General features: G+C 33.9%; 1 long non-coding RNA gene across 1 annotated transcript in view; it reads left to right on the forward strand.

The window, feature by feature from the left end:
• The window catches only part of LOC141492063 (uncharacterized), an 88074-nt gene that overhangs the window by 48435 nt on the left and 14014 nt on the right, over positions 1 to 25625 (forward strand). Inside the window, exons 4-5 of the long non-coding RNA XR_012469841.1 lie at positions 11104 to 11198; positions 14174 to 14265. This is a non-coding gene — a long non-coding RNA (uncharacterized LOC141492063). The remainder of the gene's footprint in view (positions 1 to 11103; positions 11199 to 14173; positions 14266 to 25625) is intronic.

Here is a 25625-nt window from a genome sequence, read left to right on the forward strand (position 1 = left end):
AATGTTTCCTTTATCAGTTAACACCTTGATGCCCTCTAGCCAGAACAATATCTCTTGGAAAAGAGGTTAGTGTTGGGATATGTGACCTATATTGAAGAGGCAGCTTTCTGTTGTTAATAGGGCAGGACCTTCTCAATTCAAAATCAATGTGATACGTGTATAACCTATAACAAATTGCTTGCCCTCTCAGTGAAGGGGGAGGAGAAGCAGGAAGGGGAAAAATTGGAACTCAAGATTTTTTAAATTAATGTTAGACTTGTTTGTATATGTAATTGAGGGAAAATAAAATGTTAAATATATTTTTAATAAATATGCTTGGTAAAAAAAAAGAGAGTACCTCCTTAAACCCTTAAGTACCTTCTCAACCCTTAGTAAAGTATTTGGAATGAAGAAGATACGATTCTTTTTCTCTTATCATTAGGAAGAACTAAGAAACAAACTACATAAAATTAATGAAAGAAAAGGCAAAATTATATTAAATGTGGTGGGAGGTTTATAGGGAAGACATAAATAAGATTTCCTGTTTCTTTTCAATATTACCTCTTTCTCTCTAGGCCTCCCTCTGGCAGGGACCATATCATTCCCTCATTCTACCTGGCTCTTCTCTGTGACAGGTGGAGCTCCAGCTTTCTTTGTCTTGGCAAAATTTCTTTCTCATGGAGCAAAACAGCACCTAAGACCTAGTTCTTCCTCAATAACATATCCCTTCCCCTCTCTTTGACTCCCTGACAATACTTATTCACATTGATTTTTTACTCTTTTAGCTATGTCATACTCTTTGATAGATGTGTCCATATCTCCATTTATTTTTTGTTTTTGATTTCCACTCTCTGCCCTCCTTACATTCTCATATTTTCAGTTTGGATATGTTAGCTTGGAAGAGTCTGCAATATTATCAGCAGGAAATTTTACCAAGAATGAATACATAGAGCTGGTTTACCTATCTTCAAGATAACAATGATGTAAGAAATGAACTCCTAACATATACAAACCTTTAATGTTATAGGAATAAAAGTTATGATAGACCTTAGAGTTCAAATAGCTCAACCCTCTCATTTTATAGATGTAGAAATTGAGAACCAGAAAAAATTACTTTTAGATTCTACCCACACACCCATGAAAACAGCAAAGCTGAAAAATGAAGAAAATGACAAATATGGGAAGGGTTGCTGGAAAACAGTGATCCTAATCCAGTGTTGGTGTTACTGTATTTTGGTTCAGTTATTCAGGAGAGAAGTTTGAAACCATTCCCCAAAACTTACTTTATTGCGCACATCCCTTGACCATTATATTATTATTATTATTAGGTCTAATCCACAAAGAAGTAAAAAATTAAAATAAAAGCGGAAAAGGACCCATACCCCATATGTACAGAAATATTTTTTCTTTTTTTGCTTGGAAAAGACCTGGATATGAAGGGGGAGCCCATCTATTTGAGAATGACTAAAGAAATTATGGTATAGGAATTTAATGGAATATTACTGAGCTATAAGAAAAAATAATGGGTACAGTTTTAGAAAAATCTAGGTAGATTTATATGAATTGAAAGATTAAATTGAACAGAATGAGAACAATTTATTACAATAATAACAAAATTGTAAAGACAAATAAACAAAAGACTTAAAAACTCTGGTCAATATAAGGACCAGTCAAGATTCCAGAGGACCATATTGAAACATATTTTTCTACCTCCTTAGAGAGAGATAATGAACCCAGGGTGCAGATTTAGGCACTTTTATTGGATGTGGCCAATGTAGGAATTATGTTTATCATAATTATTATGAATCCTTAAAATCCCTTTCTATAGCACTATTCATGGTAAGCAGGGGAGAATCTGGGCATGGGTTTCTATATTCTATAGTGTGCAGAATATTGTGGGAAATGATGGATGGAGAAAGAAAACACAGCTTACATGACACTTTCTTCACCCTCATAAATACACATTATTTTATATGCCCAATAACATATAATGAATATCATTTGTATCTGGATTTGAAAAGTTGATTATACACACACACACACACACACATATAGTATAAAAGATGCAGAAGTGTATATAGGACAGAGAGTGTTCAATAAATTTCAAAATTCCAACTACTGGGGTTAGGACTCACTATTTGACAATGCCTGCTGAAAAAACCAGAAAGCAACCTGGAAGGAAGAAGGAAAAAGATCATTAGTATCTCTCACCACTAAATATCATAGTAAGTGCCCAAATAAGACACTGCCAATGTATAAAAGGTCATATCTTTAACAAAATAGAAGAGTAGGATAGGTGATAGGTTTTGCAATTATATTTTAGGAAAAGCTGTTGACACAACAAGGGATAGAGAAACATGATTATCCTCTATACCTAGAATGTTATCCTTCTTTATCTCTACCTACTGGATTCTTTAGCTTCCTTTAATGCCTAATTAAAATCCTTCTTCTACGGTTAGCTTTTCCCAATTCCTCCAAATTCTAGTGCTTTCCTTCTCTTAATTATTTTCTTTTTAATGTTTATTTAGCTTGTTTGTGTTTGCTTGTTGTTTCCCCTGTTTGATTGTAAGTTCCTTGAGGGCAGGAACTGTTTGCGTCTTTTTGTATCCCTGACCCCCCCATGCCTGGCACATTATCTGGCACATTATAGGCAGTAAATATTTCTTGACTAACTGAAAAGAGATAGTGATAGAATAGAAAATAGTCCATTCTAATTAAATAAAATTTATGTAAATTTAAATACATAAACATTTGTGAATAAATAATTAATGCTTTTAGAAATAGAAGGAAAAAAAAGACTTCTGGCCAAGATGGCGGAGAGAAGACAGGCACAGTTCTGAAGTCTCCCGATCTTTCCCCATCTATCATATGAAACAAACCTCATAACAGAAATCCAACCCACAAAACCCAGAAAGAAAAGCCAGGAGAAAGAACATCTGCCTCAGGATTTGTCTTCTGCAGCTTTGAGTGAGTTTGGGTGGGTGAGTCCGGGCCCAGAGGACATATCAGCCCAGATCAGCCACATTAGTGGCTGAATTAGAGCCAGGGAGTCTGAGGGCATGAGAGATGGACCTGCTGGATCAGCAGTGGAGCTATACCACGGGGGGGGGGGGGGGGGGGGGGGGGGTGGAGGCTAGAGTCAACTAGGGAGCAGAGGCATTGGTGTTGATGCTGACCCTCTGGAGTTTACCAACAGGGCTGGGGGGGAGAGTTACAGTGCAGGAGAGCTGTGGACACCATCCCTGGGCTCCTCTGGTCTGAGGAAACTCTGAGTCCACACCTCCATTGCTGCTGAGGCCTCTTCCCAGAACAAACCATTGCAGACTACTTCTGCCTCAGGCATAGGTGTGTGAGCAGAAAAACCAGCACAGCTGACAATAGGGAGAGGGATGACCTCACCACAGGGTAAAGCCCACCATTGATTGAAGGCAAAAGGATTCAATAACTCCATCCCCTCCCTTCACGCTAAGGGAGAAAGCCTCAATCAAGGTCACAGACATGCCAGAGAAAGCAACTAGCACCTCCTACTGGCAATCCAGAGAAATTGCACTCAGTAAGTAAAGCCTCTAGTGATCCCAACACCAAACCCCTGTGAACCAGCCCCTCCCCAACTCAAGGTCTTAGCAAAATGAAGAAAGGTCAGCAGAAAGGCAGATCCATAGAAAAATTCTTGGAAGAAAAAGATCCTAATTCAGAGAGACCTAGAACTTTTGAGGAGAATATGATCTGGTCTCCAGTACAGAAAGATTCCCTTGAAGAAATAAGGAAGGAGTTTAAAAATCAATTGGGAAATTTGGCAAAAGAAATTCAAGAGAAGATTAATACCTTGCAACAAGAAAAAAAATCCTTAGAAAATACAATTGGACAAATACAAAATGAGAATAAGTCTCTCAGATTCTCAATTGGGCAAATACAAAAAGAAAATAATTCTCTCAAAACCTGAACTGGTCAAATGGAAAGCTCTTTCAAAAGCAGAATCTACCAATTGGAAAAGGAATTGCAAAAAGACTAATGAAGAAAACTCTTCCCTAAAAGAAAGAATGGAGTCTGCAGAAACTAATGACTTCATGAGACAGCAAGAGCCTGTCAAACAAAATCAAAAAATAGAAAAAAAAAAATAGAAGAAAATGTAAAATACCACATCAGCAAAACCACTGACCTCAAGAATAGGTCAAGAAGGGGCAACCTGAAAATTATTGGACTTCCTGAAAACGTGAAGAGAAAAAAAGTCTGGACTTAATATTACAGGATCTAGTGATGGGAAATTGCCCTGATATCATGGAACCGGAGGGCAAAGCAGTTATTGAAAGAATACATCAATCCCCTCCAGAAAAAGATCCTAAAATGAAAACACCAAGGAATGTTGTGGTCAAATTACAGAACTATCAGATAAAAGAGAAAATCCTGAAAGCAGCCAGAAAGAAACAATTTAAATATCAAGGAACCACAGTAAGGATTACACAGGACCTGGCTGCATCAACATTAAGGGATCAAAGGTCCTGGAATGAGATATTTTGAAGAGCAAGGGAGCTCAGAATGCAGCCAAGAATCCACTATCCTGCAAAGCTGAGCCTTCTCTTCCAGGGAAAAAGATGGACATTTAACGAAATGGAAGAATTCCAAAAATCCCTGATGAAAAGACCAGAGCTAAATAGAAAATTTGGACATCAAACAGGAGGTTCAAGAGACACATGAAAAGGTAAAAAAAAAAGAGGGGATGGTAAAAGAAAAAAAACTGCTATCCAACAAGTTGAAATTGGCTATATCCCAGCATGGGGAAAAAGATTCTCATAAATCTTGAGAATTGTAACTCTAACAGAGAGAATATATCTAGCCAGAAATAATGGACATTCATGACCTATCCATGAGACTGCTACCCATTGGGATGTAACTGGCTTTAACCCCACTTGGGAGAAAGACTCTAATAACTTTCAAGAATTTTAACACTATTAGATAGAATGTATTTAGCTAGAAGTGACAGATACTCGGAATTTTCTATGACTCAGATAGAATGATTTTTAAAAACACTACTTTCTTTAAAAAGGGGACAGAAAGGAGATGGGAGGAGAGAGGGGATTGATTGGGGTAAATCTCATTACATTAAGAGGTACAAAATACTTATGATAATAGAGGGGAAGAAGGGAGATGAGAAACACGTGAATTTTCACTTGGCTTGGCCTAAAGTCAACTTACACATACTTAGCTAACTTAAAAAACATCTAACCTTTCAAGTATTAAAAGGGGAAAAGGGGAGTTGGAACGCAGAAAGGGAGGGGGGAAAGTGGAACTAACAAAAGGAAGAGAAGGGAAAGGGGAAAGAAAGGGGAGGGAGTGATAAAGGAGGGCAAACACACTGAAGGGGGAGATATTCAGAAACAAAATACTGGGGAATATGGATAAAGGAAGGGAGGGGGCAAAAATACAAACAGAGGGAAGATAGCATGGAGGGCAATAAAGAATTAGTAATTGTAACTTTGAATGCAAATGGGATGAACTCTCCCTTAAAATGTAAGTGAATAGCAGAGTGGATTAAAAACCAGAACCCAACAATATGATGTCTCTCTCAACACACTTAATATGGATCAATGTACAACATGGAAACAAAATGAAGACTGACAAATTGCTTTCCATGGCGGGGGGAGGTAAGATTGGGAGAAAAATTGTAAAATTCAAATAAAATCTTTAAAAAAAATAAAAAATAAAAATATACATGTGCATATGGATGGAAAAAATAAAGATGCTACTAAAAATAGAAGGAAAATAGTTAAGTGGAGGGAAAGAAAAACATAGCAACTAATTTCTCTGATAAAGGTCTGATTTTGAAGATAAATAGGGAGTTGATACAAATAAATATGAACCAGAGCCATTTCACAAGAGATAAAATGATCAAAGATTGGAACAGAGAATTCTTAAAAGAAAAAAGGTAAAATATTACAAGCCATATAAAAATTCTGAAAACCACTAATAATAAAATAATACAAATTGAAAAACCCTGAGGTTCTACCTAACACCCATCAAATTGACAAAGATGACAAAAAATGGAAAATGATAATTGTTGGCAAGCACACTAATGCACTTTTGTTGGATATGTGAAGGGATCTGACTATTTTAGAAAACTATTTGAAACTATGTTCCCAAAGTCACTAAACTACATAGCCTTTGACTCAGAATTCTTACTTCAAGAGAGAAAAAAGGAGAAAACTTTCTTACAAAATATTTATAGCAGTACTTTCTGTTATAACAAAAAATACTGTAAATAAAGTGAATGCCCATAAATTGGGAATATTTGAACAATTATAGTTTAAAATATAATTGGAATGAAAGAAATGATAAAGGAATAGATTCAGAAAAAATCAGGGAAGACTTGCACATGGAAGTGTAAATTAAAGTAAGCAAAACCAGAAGAACAATTTATGCAATAATTACCACAGTTTAAGAGAAAAAAATAAAACAGCATGAAAGACTTAAAATGTATATTTAATACAAGGACCAATTATGACCTTCAAAAGTTAGCACAGACAAAGAGGGAAATGATGAAACTATTATTTTAAATTTCAAAAATAGAGGAAAAACCAAATTGTACATAATGAATATTCAGGTCTCTTTTCCTGCCAGACTATTTTTTCAATTCTTTGTATGGAGAAACAGTTATATTTTTGATGTCTGTCATGGTCATTCTAATGTAAGAGAATTTTTGTAAAAAATTAAAAACAAACAAACAACTACACAGCTATTATGAGGCATCCATTCTGTTTTCACTTGAGCAAAAACACTTTTACCAGCCTTCTCATTTCTCTCCTTAAGACACAAAGTAAGAACAAAATAGATGAAGATGAAAGTAATGGCAGAGATAATGAGAAAAAGATGAAAAGAACACTTACCTAACAGTCAATCTAGAAATTTCACAGTCATGGAGGGAGTCATTAAGATGACAACTATGGTTGGACACATTCTATGGCTAGTAATAACATTTGAAGTTAGAAGTAAAAGAATAAAGATAATCAAATTTCATACTTTCTCAAACATAAGCTGGTTTTCAGAATGGGTCAAGAGGGAATTTCCTCTGCCTTCAAAAGAAGCTTCTTAGCCTCCCCCTCATATCATAGGGAAACTAATGTAGTACTTGATGCTGAGTGTAGAGATTAGAGACTCCCACAAACACTAGGAACTGCTTGAGATAAGGTACCAAATATTACAGGACAACAGTTGATACTGGGCAGCTTGTATTAAAGGCCTGTCTGTGTTCTGATCAGTATGACTCATTTCTCCATGTGCCAACTTTCCTCCCAGCACTTTTAACTCAACACTTCTAAGGACCTTAATCTGAATTCTCATTAAAATCCACAGACAGGAAACAATTGCACACACATGCACATGTTACACACACACACACACACACACACACACACACACACACCACAGTTTATGCATAGAGTTATGCAGACTTAATATACTATTAAATTTGAAATGTAAAAACACATCTTCTTTAGAATTTAAGTATTGTTTTCTGTTCCCCAAAAGTGACATTTCATCTCATTCATTCTACTTTTGCATAGATAGTCTCTACTGTGACCTGTAGAATCCCTCATTTCCTTGTTCCTTGTGCCCCAGGAACCTGGATTATGAAACTTTAGCATCTCATCATAGTACCCTCTGCTCCTGGAGCCCTACTCTTTAATTTGAGGATGAAGAGTTCCTTCCACTTATTTAATGAGGGTGCCCAAGTCAGTCATCTCTTCATTTCTATGAAGGCTATTCTGCTCTGAACATTTCTATCACAGCATTACCTCCCTTCTCCCCTTATATCCATCCACCAATAAGCTTCCTTTTCTGTGTTGCCTTCCACCACCCTTCTTGGAGGTCAGGGACAGACTTTTGCCTTTCTTTGAATCTCTAGTTGTTTAGCACTGTGTCTGGCTTAATAAATATTTGTTGGTTAAGTAGAAAGGACAGATCAGGGGACAGATCCAGACACTTTCCTTTTGACTTCTCTAACTCTTTAGAATTATTTAATATTTCTTTTATATTATATTCCACAAATAGAATATAAACTTCCTCAGGGCAGGGATGGTTTTATTTTGTCTTTGTATATTCAATGCTTTGGAAATGTGGTTGTTGTTCAGGCATTTCAGTCTATGACCCCTTTTTAGAGATTTCTAGGCAAAGATTCTGAAGTGATTTGCCATTCCCTTCTCCAGTTCATTTTACAGATAAGGAAACAGAAGCAAACAAGGTGAAGTGACTTGCTCATGATCCCAAGTCTAGTGGATGTCTAAGACCAGATTTGAACTCAGATCTTCCTAACTCCAGGCCCAGTACTTCACTGGACTCCCTAGCTTCCCTGTGCTTTTGTCCTTAAGAATCTTTTTCTATTGAATTGAACCTTTCAAGCTACTTCCTTCATAGTAGTCAGATTTGTTTATGGTGCAGGATTATTACTCCACTAAAATAAGAAAGCACCAAGGTGACACGATTCTCCTCTGTTACCCCTGGAAAATTGCCCTTAAATAACTATTGAAAACTTCTTTCACTGCCAACAGGGATTGTGACCCCAGATATCCCTTCTTCCCCAGCATGGCTCAGTAATAGTTTCAGAAACATGACTTACCCACCAAGTCCAACTCCCTGCTCCCTGGTCCCAGTGTCTGATTTTGTTCAACCCAGATAAGAACCCTATAAAAATCCATTGTACCTTGCTTATTGGAAGTGAATAACTTCACCCAGGACCCCAGCTTGTGTCCTTCTTCCTTTGATAGTCCCTTTTTATTAGACTTCCCCTCACTAGAACTTCATTTGTTTCATTTTCTGTCTACTAATTCTATGATCTGTCTTATGATGATCTGTCCTCCTTCCACCTATAGCACTTTAGAAATATTGAATCTCATTCAAACTGCATTAATACAATACTTCATGAACTTCAAAGTCATTCACCTTGTAAATCTTTCCATCACATATTTGAAAACTCTCGAGCTCTACCCAACTTCTTCATGTTCTGTTATATAAAAAAGAGGCTGTAGAATTAATATCTCAATGAATTTTGAATTTTTATATGTCAATGACTGGATAAACATTTTCCTTAAATCAAGAATGTTTTTACATCATATAATTAGCTCCAAATGTTCTTGAAAAAATGTTCATTAAATTGATTTTTCAAATGAACATTGAAGTCAAAAGAAAAAAAAAACCAAAATTATCTGAAATTTCATGCTGATACCACAGTAAAAATACTGTGTCAAATGTCTTTGACTGTTCTGACCTCTGACAATTTATGGTAACTATTGTTCTCCTGAATACATCACTCTCTCTTTTTAAATTCCAAAACAACATGTAAAAAACAGATTAAAAAAGGGAGGAGGAGGAGGAAGAAGAAGAAGAAGAAGAAGAAGAAGAAGAAGAAGAAGAAAGAAGAAGAAGGAGAAGGAGAAAGAAGGAAGGAAGGAAGGAAGGAAGGAAGGAAGGAAGGAAGGAAGGAAGGAAGGAAGGAAGGAAGGAAGGAAGGAAGGAAGGATGGAAGAAACCATGATTGAATAGTTATTTTTAAAAGTATTACATGTGATTTTGCAAATATTTACTTTCTTTCCTTCCTGAAGTCCCTAGATGGCTACATGACTAGAGTGGAGTCTATAGTCACAAAGTCTTGAGACCAAATTCAGCCTTACACTAGTTGTACAACCCTGAACAGTTCTACTGTCTTCTTCTGTGTTCTCACATGTTAAGTGGGGTTAATAATTACCAGGGTTGTGCTGGTAAATTTTTAATAACAGATTCCCTAGAAAAGAACAGCAGTTTTACATTTAATTTGGATTACTGACATTCCCTAAAGTCTAGACAGTTACAAAAACAAAAACTCAAGCCTTGATTTGTAGTTTGCTGGTTTCTAAAATATAAAAACTCACTAAAAATTTAACAATCAGCTGGCTGTAAAACACTTTTGGATGAAAAACTTGTTAGGTTGTTGTACAGATAAAATAAGACAACATTTGTAAAATGCTTTGCAAACCTTAAAGCACTATATATACATATATATATATATATATATATATATATATATATATATATATATATACTAGCTATCATTGTTATCAAGTATTTCCTTTGATTATACTAAAATTATACAGATGAAAAATGACATAGCAAAAATGAACATTAGGTTTATAGTCCTTAATTCCTAAAATACGTATCTTCACCATCATCATAAAAGCTCATATTTTAATATATTAAAGCTTATAAAGCATTATATATATATATATATATATATGCATGAATTTTCTTATTCAACATTGTGAGAAGGCAGCTACTATAGTGACTTCAAAATTAGACACCTGAAGTTGAAATTGGTCTCAGTACTTCCTGAGTCCAGGTTCAAATAGTACATGTCACTTAAACTATCTTTTTTAATGTTATTGAAAAAGACCTTAGGGAAAGAAGTTCTACATTCTAGTTCCACATACTCATAGTGGGACCTTGAGCTAGTAAATTAATATATTCTATTTTGCTTGGACTAGGTGATATTTAAAGGTCAGCTTTTCTATTCTATCAGTCAAATGAATGTGCATATTCTTTTCCTAATTAAAAACACATGCAATATTATTTTAAAAGTCAATCTTCATTATGATAGTAACAGGGTACAGAATCAAAGAGATCTATCACTGATCTAACTTTCCATAGATGTTGACATTTTTTTTTACTGCTGACACTTAACATCATATAAAATATAGGAAAAATATTAAGCTGACTTTTTAAACAGAAACTTTACAAAAGAACATTAATTTTCATCTCAACAGATAAAATGTGCCCCCCTTCCTTTCTCTTTAAAAGGAAATGTTAAATTCATCTCTTTATACCTTTATGGAGAAAGGAAAGGAAAATAAGAGGAACTTATCCTGAGATAGTAATATTAGGAGAAAGAAGAGACTCCTTTATCTACATCTTTGTCAGACAAGAAAATCAATTCCTTCCAGGTTTATATTTATGACAACTAAAAGAAAAGTTGCTATGAAAAGATGAACTGGACAAAATAAAAAAGAAGTACTATAAAAATAGCATGTTTCTCTATAGATGTTAAAATTACTCATTTAACCTGAGGCTAACTTCATCTTGTGTCATTTCAAATTCTCTACCTAGAATTTCTGTGACTCTATCTACTTGTTGAAGTTCTAACAACTGATGACAGATACCAATTCCTCTATGGATTCTTCTTCAATTATCCCAAGCACATGGTTTGTATCTTTCTTATGCTATCTTATTATACTTGTTAAGAGGCATTCTCTCCTACAACACATCATCTCTTTTATGGGAGCTCCTAGTTTGGAGATACTGCTTTTGATGCAGATCGACATCTGCTTTTCAATTTTTAGGCTTGCTTAGAGAATTGCCTGGAGATATTTAGATATTAAGAAATTTGCCCAATAGCACAGTCAGTATATGTCAGAGGTGACTTGAACCCATGACTTTCTGATTTTGAAGTCCACTATCTACTATGTTGTACATTAGGTGGTACAGTAGATAGAGAGTAGGTCCTGAAATCTAGAAGACCTGAGTTGAAATCTACTCTCAAATACTTACTAGTTGTGTGACCCTGGGCAAGTTATTTAACCATATTTGCCTTAGTTTCCTCATCTGTAAAATGAAATGGAGAAAGACATGTTCACTATCTTTATCAAGAAAATCCCAACTGGGATTACAAAAAGTCAAGAACGACGGAAAATAATTGCACAACAAAATTCTACTTATGTAGCACCGCCTCAATTAATTAGCTTACTTCCTTTAATTAACATCCACTGCTCTCTAACCATAGGTAGGTTCCATGCTTTATACAATTTTATTCATCTTTAAGAAATTCAAATATAAGACTTTTAATTTTTAAAGAAGATCTTTCTCAGAGCAGTAGTCTTCAAAATTATTCTGTACACAGTTCCAAAAAAGGACTATGTGACTGACAGAAAAGAGAATCTATTTCTGCCCCAAGGAAGAAACTGGACTTTCTTCAATGAAACTATATTTCTTACAGTGGGTTTATCATCTGTAAAAAATTAATCCATTTACTCATACTAAAGTCATTCCAAGCAAAAGCAGTTTAATTGTGGTCACACAAAGTATATTATCCTGAAATCTGAGTTTGTCCCAGTTCCTGAATGAAGAAAAATTTAGTTAACTGGGTACTGTCATTGGATTTGATTGAATAATAATAAAAATTTTGACTGGCATAAGCCCATGGTGAATCTATGATGGTTTCCTATGTGTTGAGAATTAAGAAACTTTTTGTATGATCACAAATCTAGTAAAGTATCTCAGAGACCACCTAATTCCATTTTTTTTCTTATTCCTGATAAAGAAATTCAGGTTGGAAGTTAGAATGAGGAAGGGTGTTGTAGTGGGAAAGCAACTTGTCCAGTCACATAGATAGTGAGAGAATGAGGTTTTGAACTTGGTACCACTGAATGCAGAAATAATTGTCTTTCTAATATAATTAGCTGCCTTGACATTAAAGCAATTTCTTATGTTTCTCCAGGCATGTAGATGCAAAATGAATAATTAGATATTAATACTATAAATTGGGAACCTCATTTAACCCATAAGAAAATCAATAATAAAAAGTTAGCACATATCATAAAATAAATTACTTTTCAATACAACTTCTCCTCTTTCTCTTTTCTTTCTTCTCATTTGTCAAGACTTGATCTATCTTACTTATCCAGGTTAAGTATAATAGGCACTCATGTTCCCAACCTCACTACTGATTGGTACAGATACTTTCACTTGCTCCTTTTTTTACCTGGACCAGTTTGTCTATCTTTATCAGCCTGAAAGCATCCCAATTCACAAGAGCTTATCATATTGGTGGCCAGAGTTGGTCTTACTGCAGCTCAGAATTCCTAATTCCAAACTATCTACCAGACACAGCACTAATCCACTTTACTCCACCCTACCATGGCAGGGACTGCCTCACACCTGCCTCAATTCAATTTCCAAACAGGTTTAGGACAGCTATATTAAACATATAGTTTAAAGTGATAAGATTGTTTCCTTGGACATGGATGAAGATATGAAGCTGACAGGCAGAGTGACTGATGTCAAAGGAATTCTACCTATTCTGTGCTTATGCTTATATGACCTTTACATGTTTGGACTATACAAAGATTGTTGAAGTTTGCTAGCCCTAGATTGCTGTAGTTATCTCCTTTTGTCTACCTTAGTAGTGCCAGACACCCATAGGCCATCCAGGATCCATTGGCCTGATTGTCTACAGTACACTGAACCAAGACTTTTGAACAGCAGTGAAGTTAAGGCCACACAAGTCCAGTATATTTTTTACATGTTTGCCTACTTAATAAGTCTTGTAATTACATCATAATTATGATTTTATTATGTTCCTTGAATTCCCCTTCCCATCACAATAAGCATGCTAGACTTTCCAAGAAGAACCAGTTTAAATAAGAAAGTATGTACTTTTAATGAGATTTTGCAAAGAAAAATTATTTGTCAAATGATATATTCCTGTCTTTTAATTCAAAAAATATAAGCCCCATAAAGATAGAAAACTGACTTATAAATGGAATTTGCAAAATAATCAAATAACCTTTAAAATATTTTGCCAAGATCAATTGGATTCTAACCATAAAAATGTAATTAATGAGTTTTATGAATAACATTTTTCAGCTACTTAAAAGTCCAATGACTAAAGTTAAGTGTAAAATATTTTCAATTCTTATGAAATCTAATTGTGCAAATATGAAGCAAAATGTATTTAATATATTTATTTGTCCATGTAAGATATAGATGCCTAAATGGAGTATCTAAATCACAGGTTATATAGATATTTCTTGAATTTGTCCCACCTCTCCCTAAGGAAGACTTGCTTTCAGCTGTAGCCTTGAGTAGAGAAGAAGGTAAATTATTCCTTCCCCCATCTATCTGCAAGAGGGACATCAAATTAGATTTGCAAATATCTTGTTCCTTGATCTATTGTTAGTATGAAAGTATGATATTTTATGGGGAAAATGTTCAGAAGGAAAGTTAGGGAAGTTCAATAGATTATATTATTATACCAGAAAGTTTTCTGGGATAGAAATGAGATCTCAGTTCAAAACAAGAGAGAGTCCAAGATCTCAACTAAAGGGAAAGTCTCTGGTTTCTATGGAACCAAGATAGAAATCAAGGATATGTTGAAAGGCAATTTTCTCTACATTTGCAGCTTTCAAAGTCTTCCAAAGACTAAATGTGTCAAAGCACATGTGAATGAATATCTACCAAGAAACTCTGACATCAATTCCATCCTTTCCACAGGTAATCAGTATCACATTTCTCTCTGTTATCAATTAAGAATTATAGCTCCTCAAGATGATTTCAGAAAAACATGGAAAGAATGATGCAAAGTTGAACTGATGTAAAGTGAATTGAGCAGAACCAAGAGAACATTGTACTCAGTAAGGGCAATATTATATGATGATCAACTGTGAATGACTTAGCTGTTCTCAGCAATACAATAAAATTCCAAATCCACCACAGAAAGAACTCTGATTAGATAAAGTCTGATAGATTCTGAAGGCATATCAAAGATACAGTTACCACTTTCTGAATTTTTTCACTTTTTTGTTTTTCCCTTTGGGTCTATGTCTTCCTTTAAAACATGGATAATATAGCAATATGTTTTGCATGATTGAATATATGTAATTATATCAAATTGCTTCCCATTTCAGAAACAAGAAAAATGAGGTAGAGAAAATTTGGAACTCAATTTTTAAAAAATTTTTTTCAAGGCAATAGTGACTTGCCCAAAGTCACCCTGGATTTGAACTCAGGTCCTCCTGACTCCAGGGCTGGTACTCTAGCCACCACACTGAACTCAATTTAAAAAAAAGGTCAGGGCAGCTAGGTGACATAGTGGATAGAGCACCAGCCCTGGAGTCAGGATTACCTGTGTTCAAATCAGACCTCAGATACTTAATAATTGCCTAGCTGTGTGACCTTGGGAAAGTCACTTAACCCTATTGCCTCAAATAAAATTTTTTAAAAATTAAAAAAAATAAGGTTAAAAATTGTCTTTTCATATAACTGGGGGGGGAAGAAATATTTTTTAAAGGATCATATTTTTCCTATAAAAACAGCCACATGTAAAATACCCTAGGTTTGGCTAGAAGTCCAGTTACAAATATGTTTACATGTCATATAAAGCTTACTTCACGAATTGTTTACATTCCAAGCAACCTTGGCTATCACTCAGTTAATCATTGAGTTTTCCTTGGGGGCTTCTCTGTGAGGTAAAATGGCATAGTGAACAGAAAGTCAACTTTGAAACCAGGATGACCTTGGATCAGGTTTTGTCTCCGATCCTAAGATTATATGCTCCTTAGAAAGAGGTAAACTGCATGGGTAGGAGTTTCTTTGCTCTGGAGTCTTCATACCAATAAAAATCATAGGTTTGGTGACTATCTCCCAATACTTCTCTGAGTTACCCAAGCTGTTTTCTGTTCTCAATCTAGCTGGGGAGACACATAAATATAAAGGAATGTATTAACAGTTCCCCAAAACAACATATGACTGAGTTCAAACTAATTTCTCAACTTTCAGTTTTAACTTTAAGTTCAATGGATTATAACTCTTAAATGTGAAATGTTCTCAGTTATTATAATCCCAAATTCTACCCAAAAAGTGAGAAAATATTCTAAATTATTCACAAAATGCCAAAATATATCCTTGTGAGTTTTTTTATGTTCTAGGCAACCATTATCAGTTGATTAGTCTTTCAATTAATATGAAGCAGCTCTTATTTATTCAAAAGATAAAAAAAGAAAATTGAACTAAACTAGAATTTTTGCAAGTGCTTTAATAATAAAAGTTAATGACCCTGAAGATCATGCTGCTTGAATTATCCAATAAAAATTCAGTTTTATTCAATATAGCTTTAGCATTGAATATATTGTATGAAGGGTTTATGATTTAATCAGCTTGGAGATCCACTGGTGTGGTAAATCTCTCTACCAACACAGACTGATATCAGTCTAAATTTCAGTGCATTGGTTCTTCATTACCAAAGAGGACCAAAATGACATCACTATGTTTAAGACAAATTACAGTGCATCCAACTGTGACTGATCAGACCAATATGACAGATAGGGTACAAATAGTCCATGTGAACACCTGAGATAGGTATTCTTTTGTTTTGTTTTTGATCTTTGGTCTTTGGTTTTCATCAATAATGAAGGACAAGAACCAACTAACCAACATGGTATTGAAGACAGGAATTTTAAGTAGATCTTCTTGACTTTAAGCCTACCCCCCAATTCACCATTCTACATTACTCCTAAGTACATTTTACTATATTCTAATTCTTTGTAAATTTATCTATGGTAGTCATCTAACTGAATGACTGATTTTTTTTGAATAGCATCTTTATTTTTTCATCCATATGTACATGTATAGTTTTAAATTACAGAATCTCCTTCCATCTTCCCTTCTCACCCACTTCCTTCAGTGAAGAACAGTCAGGTTAGCATTGTACATACATATTTTTGATAAACATGCTTACAGATTAGTCATTTTCGGTATAAGGAATTAGGTTTAAGGGAAAGAGATACATAAGTGATAATTTTTATTGAGTGTTCATCAGATTCCAAAGGGTTGTTTTGTTTTGTTTTTCTTCCTCTAGATAGGGATAACATTGTCCATAGTCTCCCTAATATAGTTGTCCTAGCTCTCTGAACTGCTGAGAGGAACTGCTTCCATCAAGGTTGATCATTTCACACTGTTGTTAATACATACATTGATCTCTTGGTTCTGCTCTCTTTGCTCAGAATCAGATCCTATAACTCATTCCATGCTTCTCTGCTAACTGTACAATTAATTAACCATTCTAAATAATTGGCTCAAATTGAAATTTTTTATTTATTATTTGTCTCTGTTTTGGAAGAGAACCAGGACATCAGGAAGTTGATGTCTTGACTAACAAATGAATTAGATTTAAGTGAGGGAGGGCTATTCGAGACATCTGGGTCCCATTGGATCAGGATGAATGGAGATAGCCACTGATGCAGCAGGAGACCTTGTTTGTGATTTTATTTTGTTTTGCTTTGTTTTAAAGCTAAGGACTTTTCCAGGCAACTTTCATTCAGTGATTAAGGCTACGTCATAAATGAGGCAAAGAATGATCTCTTCTAACTAGTCCAAAAATAAAATCAATCTGGGAGGGGCTTAGACATAGTGGACAAACTTCCTTCCTTCCTTCCTTCCTTCCTTCCTTCCTTCCTTCCTTCCTTCCTTCCTTCCTTCCTTCCTTCCTTCCTTCCTTCCTCCCTCCCTCCCTTCCTTCCTTCTTTCTTTCCTTCTTTCTCTCCCCCTCTCCCTCTGACCTCATCATTACCTAGGAATACTCTTTCCAGAGGAATATAAATTTTGATAGCTGAAATCTCCAAGTGAGATATCTTAGGATTTCAGGCTAGATTTCTTTTTTAAAAACCATACCTCAAACCCAAATCACTTTGACTGTCCTTGATTGGCCAATAATAAGTCCCAGTCCAAGCCTCATGTGGATATTGTTTGGGCCAAGAAGGCTCAGAATGAGTGTAAATAGCAGTTATTTCTGTTTTGCCCAGAAACCCTAAGGTCTTTCTCTCCCAGAGTGCAAACAGACAAGTCTAAAGAAGAAAAGAGCTCAGGCCTGATTAATGTAATGGTTATTGTCTTTCTTGATGGCTAAAAGACACTTTGTTCTTCAACATGTCAGTCCTATCATAATCAGAAAAGCAAAATTATGAATTGAAGTTGAAATGATACAGTTATAAAAGCTATTCAAAGAAACTTCCATTAATAAATTTGCAGAATGTTTGACTAATTTTAAATGTCAAGATGTTCCTTTGGGCTAGACAAGTGTATCAGGTCATTTCATTTTAACGATAGAAAAGGAAAAAAATTATTGCTGTCAAAATCAATCTAATGCTAAGCATAAAAATGAAATGATTGATAGTTTGGCTGAAATGGGAAAGAATATAGAAACAAAATTTTTATACTAATTTTATTTCATATCATGAAAAAAAATCTAACCTAGATATAGAATGAAATTTCTTAAAGCCCTTAAAGCTATATAAAATGTTAAATAAAGCTATCACTCCTTTACAATTTAGAAATACCACCTTGGTTTTCTTGGTTGTCTCATCAAAATTTAAAATCTTAAAATTCTTAAAATTTCATACATCTTAAACCTCTACTTTTGACATTTGATTTTCATATATTGAAAATCATTTAACATTCATTTATTCTTTAAAAAATCTAAAAAATTAACACAAAACTAAGAAATGATAAGTCAAATCTAGTTTAAAAATTTTTCTTCAGTGATTTTTTTAAACATCTAATATATAATTTTTTATCTATTTTTTCTAATTTTTAATTCTGGTTGACTTTTTTCCCCTAGTCCTATAATATCATCACTCAATTTCAGAACTATCAAGGAACTTGAAGATCATCTAGAGGGAATGCTGAAGACCAATGAATTATGGTAGAAAACACTCTTGGAATACAAGTTAGAAAAATTAGGGTGCTGTTAATATTTCCCTTCTTAGCTCTGTGACTTTAGGAAAATCACATATTTTCGTCAATTTGACTTCTTCTATCCTTTCACCCAGACTATTATAATGAACTCCTAAGTGTTCTGTCTCCCTGCCTAAAAGTCTCTGCCCACACTAATCAATCCTCCATAAGACAGCTTAAATGATTGTCATGATTCCCAGTGCCAGTGACTCCCAGTTATATCGAGGATGAAATATATTTTTAAAGACTTTCATAACCTGGCTCAATGTATCTTTCCGGTTCCATTATATGTTACTGTTTCCCTCAATTTATTCCACAATGGTCTTACCCACTATCACAATAAGGAAAATATTCCTCCTGGCTACTAATTTCATATATTTCTTGTCTGTTTCTACATAAATATAAATCCTTTAAAGGTCAAGGACAATTTTTCCTTTTGTATTTGTGGTCTTAGGACTTAGAATAAGTGTATACATAGTAAATAGATATAAGTACATAGTAAGTCTTAATAAATGTTCTTTTTCCCCTCCCTCCCTCCCTTCCTCTCCTTTATTCTGATCTAGGTTCTCTCTTGTCTCCATCTCTTCATCCCTCCCTCCCTCCCTTCCTCCCTTCCTACCATTCTTTGTTCATTAGTTCCTTCCTTCCTTCCTTCCTTCCTTCCTTCCTTCCTTCCTTCCTTCCTTCCTTCCTTCCTTCTTTCCTTCCTTCCTTTCTTCCTTCCACATCTAAACTGGTCTTTTCTCATCCTCTACATCTAGGATGCACTCCTTCCTCATTTTTCCCTCAAAAGAATCTCTCTTTAACAAAAGCATCAACTTCCTTGTTGAAGGATGTCTTTATTGCTGGTACCTTCAGTCTCTTGTTAACAACCTTTTATTTGTTGGGGGGTTTTTTGGTAATTATGTATAAGCGTAGATATTTACAAATCATCTCCACAATAGAATGCAATTAAACTTGAGTAGATTAGTTTATTTTTGTATCAATATTCTCAGATCCTAGAGATGTAGAAAGATCCTGGCATGTAGAAAGATCTTAATAAATGCTCCCTTATTGACATTAAAATAGTGGTGTTAATAATTGCTGTTCCATCTATTTAATACCATTACTATAAGACTCAAATATACATGAAGAAGCTTTGAAAGCTGTCAAATCATATAAAAGAGAAAGATGATATAATGATTTTGTCTAGTTCCATTTTAAAACAAAGGAAACTGAGGTTCAGACTTTTCTAATAGTGTCTTGTGTGTGAATCTCTATGATTACTTAAAATTTTAATATTTAAAATTTAAATTAATGTTTAAATTTAATTTAATATTAAAAATTTCCATTGCCCTTTTAAAAATAGTATGGTTATGTTTTAGGACAATTTCAAATATGGTTTTGATGGTATATAAGCATTGATATGCTGCAAACTTTCTTTTGGACTCTTATGAGCTGCTAACCTTTTTTTAATATACTGTAATTTCCTTTTCCCACTTGGTCAAGATAAGGTTGTGGATTTAAATAGTTATTTTGTGGTAATTGTTGCTCTTATTCCCATTCTTCCTCTTTCAGTGCTTATATTAATTTTAAGGTCTCATGCAACCTTTTTTCTTGGAGTTTTGTCATTAAATTCCATGACTATTTTTAAAGGAAGTTTGTATCCAGAGCCTAGATCAGTATAAAGCCTTGTGCTTTTTACTAAGCAGGTCATTATAGTTCCCATTTTCAATTTCAAAAAATTAATATTTGAGCATTCTCTTAAATCTGTTATTGATGTGAAAGATATTCTTAAGTTCTTGACTGATTCTGTATACTCCATCTAAATCAGAAATCTTTAAACTGTACATAATCCTAGGATAGAATGAATCAGGCACCTAGCTTTAGTTAAGTGCCATCTCCTAGATAAATTTTTTTCCTTATCTCCCTAGTATACTCTCTACCTCCCCAAATTATCATGAGGTTGTACAAAAATATTCAGAGCAGCTCTGTTTATGGTGGCAAGGAATTGGAAATCAAGGTAGACATCATAAATTGTGGCATATGTATATGTATATGATGGAACACTATGTTCTGTTAGAAACCAGGAGGGATGGGATTTCAGAAAAGCCTGGAAAGACTTAAATGAACTGATGGCTGAGCAAGATGAACAGAACATGGGGGTGCTGATCAACCTTGATGGACTTGCTCATTCAATCAGTGCAATAATAAGGGACAATGTTAGGGGATCTGTGATGGAAAATACCATCTATATCCAAAGAAAGAACTGTGGAATTTAAATAAAGACCAAAGAATATTACCTCATTTTTTTAAGTTGTCTAAAATACTATATAATTTTGCTATTATCAAGGATATATTTATTCTCTCAACACATTCAATTTTGATCAATGCATAGCATGAAAACAATGTAAAGATTATCAGATTGCCTTCTGTGGGGGAGAGAGGGGAGGAAAGGGAGTGAGGGGGAGAATTGTAAAATTCAAAACCTTACAAAAAAGGATAGGTAGAAACTACTTTCGTTATATAACTGGGAAACAAATAAAATGTTTATATAATAAAAAAACTATCATGATATTAATGTTTATTAGCATATTTACTCAAATCATTTTGTGTTTACTTATATATTAGCATATCATTTTTATGGCAGTAGATAGAGCACTGAGCTTAGAATCAGGAAGACTCCATTAAAAGTCCAAATGTGGTCTCAGACACATACTAGCTCTGAAACCCTGAACAAGTTGCTTAACTCTGCTTGCCTCAGTTTTCTCAACTGTAAAGTAAGCTAGAGAAGAGAATAGCAAATCACTCTAGTATCTTTCTCAAAAAAAACCTCATATAGGGTCATAAAGAGTCAGACCCAACTGAAATGAATGCACTTATCTAAAATACTGTAATCACTTCAAGAGGAGAAATTGTTTTTTGGTTCTGGTCAATGTTTTCCTAGTCCCCAATATAGTATCATGCACTACTGCATTGATGAGCCATTAAGTTAATCACTGTTAAAATGAATAGTCATACAAAATCAACATCACCAGACTGACTTCAGGGTGAGGAGATTTGGGATCACAGATACTATTGAAGACCCTGGAGGGGGCTGTGATCTGCCATTATAGATCCACTGATATATCTGTGAGTTATCACTTAAAGTGTTTTCAATGTAAAACACTTTTGACAATTCATGCAATTTTGTTTTTAGCTATTTTGCACCTCTCATTCAAGATCCTCCAAGCATTTTATTAATGTTATGTGAAGGCAAGTATTATCACCATCTTTTCATTTTATAGTTTAATCACAAGGGTACAGAGCTTGAGTTTATTGTCCAAGTTCATGACAAGAAAGAATCAGGGACAGGTATCTCATTAGGCCTTCTAATTTCTGTCCCTATTAAAATAACAGGTTTGTATAGCTTTTACTTTATCTTCTTGTAATGTAATCTAAAAATCAATTTTATTATAAAATTAAAGAAAATTAAGTATATTCTTCATTTATTTTCAAGAATAATTTTTAAATGTTAGATTTATGTCTTTTATTTTTATACTGGGCAATTATGTAGTACAATGGATAAAGCCTAGGACCTGGAGTCAGGAAGTATAATTTTCCTGAGATAAAATCTGGCCTCAGAAACTTACTAGCTGTATGACCCTGGGCAAGTCATTCAACCCTATTTGCCTCATTTTCATCATCTGCAAAATGAGTTGGAGGATGAAATGGCAAATCTCTCCTGTATCCTTGCCAAGAAAACCCCAAATGGGATCATGAAGAGTTGTGCACAGGAGTGATTTTTCCATTTTCTTCTCCAATGGATTAAGGCAAACCAAGGTTCAGTGACTTGCCCAGGATCCCAGAGTTACTAAGTGTTTGGGACTAGATTTTAATTCAGGAAAATAAGTTACCTCCTAGGCAAACAGAGGTTAAATGACTTGCCAAAAGTAATACAATTAATAAGTATCTAAGTCTGTATTTGAAATCAGGTTTTCCTTACTTCAAGCCCAGCACTCATCCAACTGAGCCATCTAGCTGCCCCTTGTTTCAAGGTTCACCAATATACAATGATATTTAAGAATTGGTTTTTTCCCTCTTTTTTCCTTTTCCTTTGTATCACTTTATTGATTTCTACAAAACAACTCTTTGATGTTGCTTGAGGGTAGCACTAATTTTGTAGATTAAATAGGATAATTTGTTTTGTATTAGTTCAGCCACCTCTATTGCTCTATTTCTGTAAACAGAGTTTTGTGCTTCTATTTAAGAAGGTTCTGTGTATAAATTGTTTAATTCGCATATATTTTATGCATTTTTTATTATGTTGAGGAGAACTCTATTATTTCCTCCTGATTTTGTTAGACTATACAAAAAATGCTAGTGATTTTTATGGGCTTAATTTGTATACTGCTATGTTATTGAAACTATTAATCATCTTGATAAGTTTCTTCATTGGTTCTCTGGGGTTTTCTAGATAAACCATCACATCACTTTTTGAATAGGAATAATTTTGCCTCTTCTTTCTCAATATTTATTCCTTTAATTTCTTCCTCTTTTCTCACTGTTAAGGTTAGAATTTCTAACATTCTCTCAAATAATAGCAAGCAAAGGAGACATTTTTTTTGCTTTACAGCCCAATTTACATATGAAGTTTTCAGTTTTTCCACTGTTGAGATTACAACTCTAGCTTATAAATATGTATATGTACATACATAGATATGGATTGTATATATTATATATGTACAAACATATATTATAGATTTGTATATATGTACATCTTATATATTTCACATACATTAATCATATTAAATATATGAATTCTTACCACTTGTTAATATTTTTAACATAAAAAGAGCTACATTTTGTTGAAGACTTTTTGTTCAATCATTGAGATATTTCTATTGTTTATTGTATTATGAAAATTGCTTCACAATGTTGAAAGATTTTCTACATCTCTAGTATAAACCTAAATGAATAATACATATTTTTGAAATATTGCTGTCATATTTTTGCTAAAGATATATGGAAAAATTCTAAAGCAACATTCATTAGCTATATTATTCAATTATTTTCTTTCTCTGCTTTGTTCCTCTATTGTTTATATGCCAGAATCATCTTTGTCTCAGAAAAGGAGTTTAGTTGAATACCTTAGTCTACAATTGAGAACATTTTTGTAGCATTTATGTTGTTACTATTTATTATTTTTCAGTCTAACTTTTCATGAAGCCATTTTGGAGTTTTCTTGGTAAGACTATTGGAATGGCTTTCCATTTCCTTCTTCAGTTCATTTTACAGATTAGGAAACTAAATCAAATAGGGTTGAGACTGGATTTGAACTCATGAAGAATACTCTTCCTGATTCTAATTTCAATTCTCTGTCTACTGTGACATCTAGTTGCCCTATCATTAGCATTGATAGCTTAAGCATTAGAGATATGAGTTCTAAATGTATCTTCTGTCTTCTTAACCTGGAGTCAATGGATTTTTTTAAATAGATTTTGACAACTATTTCAAAAACTTCATTTTCAATTCTATTTTATTTTATACATTTTTAAAACATTACTCTAGGAAAGGAGCCAGAGGCTTCACCAAAGTATTAATAGGGACCATAAACAAGAACAAAAAAATCATTAAGAACTCATAATTTAGATACGGGTTACTTCTTTCTACCCACTTTCATCCTATTTCTATTGATTCTCTTATTGGTAGTTTTATTATGGCTTCCTTGATTTCTCTTTCTTGAGAAAGTTAAAATATCTATTTCATTTTTTGTCAAGTTGAAGCTCTTATGTTTTTATAGAAAATTATTCATTTTCTATTAATTTTCATTTATGCTGGATCATTGTTGGATCCAACAGTCACTGTTAATTTTTTTGATTTCATTGCAGTCACTATCAATCCATGGTTTTCATTTTTTTGGCATTTTAGGTTTCAATTTCTTTTTTAAAAAAGTTAGCTAAGAATATTATTATTATTATAATTATTTACATCTCAAAAACAATCAAACTGTTACATACCAGAGTTTTCAATTGCCCATACTTAATAAAGTGATGGAGAAAATACTAATAATGCAGGCAAAAAAGAAAGTTGATTTCAGAGTTCATAAAAAATTGTCTTCTAGTATCCCCCTCCCAAAAAAAGAAGTTAGCTAAGGGAGTTATCAATGTTGTTATTTTAACACAACGTTTTTTGTATTGTTTATATTTTAATAGTCATTTCGTTTTCAATTGTATCTATTTCACTCCTGATTTTCAAAATTTCTTCTCTTGTCTTTTTCCATATTGTTAATATATTTTAGATAAATAATTTTCCTTTAAGTACTATCTTAGATGCCTTTCTGTAAAATTTAACATATTTCATTCTTCCCTCCAAAAGAATTATTTTTTATTGCTCTCACTAAAGTTACTAATGATTTCTTAACTGAAAAATCTTGTCTTTTCTCAATCCTGAGCCTTCTTGACATTTCCTCCTAGATATTTTTCTCTGAGTTTCTTGAAGTGATCTCTCTTGATCCTCCTCCTAGTCTCTTTTGCTAGATCATCATACAGTCCTTTATTCCTCATTGTAAATCAAAGGATCAGACGTGATTGAAATGACTAAACAACAAAAATAAATGGCTATCTCTATCTTTTCTTTACATCTTTTCACTTATTGACCTATTAGACCCCACCGATTAATTCTCTTCTTTATGAAGATCCCTTCCATATTAAGCCTTAGCCCTTCACCTGAATTGCAGGTTAGCATGACCATATACCTATTTTAGATTTCAAGTTAGGTTTCCTAAGAACATTACAAACTCAACAAACTCTATAGAACAGATTTCATTATCCTTTCCCCAAAACCCATCCTTTTATGAGTCCACTGATTCTGTGAGGAGCACAGCACTTTGCTTTCTCTTGACCCACATATCTTGTTATTTCTATCACCACAGCATTTCTTGATCTGACTCCATCAGAACTTTATCCACTCTGCCATTTAGCTGCCCTTTTGTTACCTCTAAGGTCAATTCCAATCCACCGTTTGGCATTTTAAGTCCTTCTTAAGCTAGTTCCACTCTCCTTTTCTTCTCTTATTGTATAATATTCTTCTTCACACACACTTCATATTCTAGTCAAACTAGTCTCTTACTATTCCTTATATTTGACTTTGAACCCCCTCCATCT

The sequence above is a fragment of the Macrotis lagotis genome, chromosome 6, assembly GCF_037893015.1.
Source record: "Macrotis lagotis isolate mMagLag1 chromosome 6, bilby.v1.9.chrom.fasta, whole genome shotgun sequence".
NCBI classification, from domain to species: domain Eukaryota; kingdom Metazoa; phylum Chordata; class Mammalia; order Peramelemorphia; family Peramelidae; genus Macrotis; species Macrotis lagotis.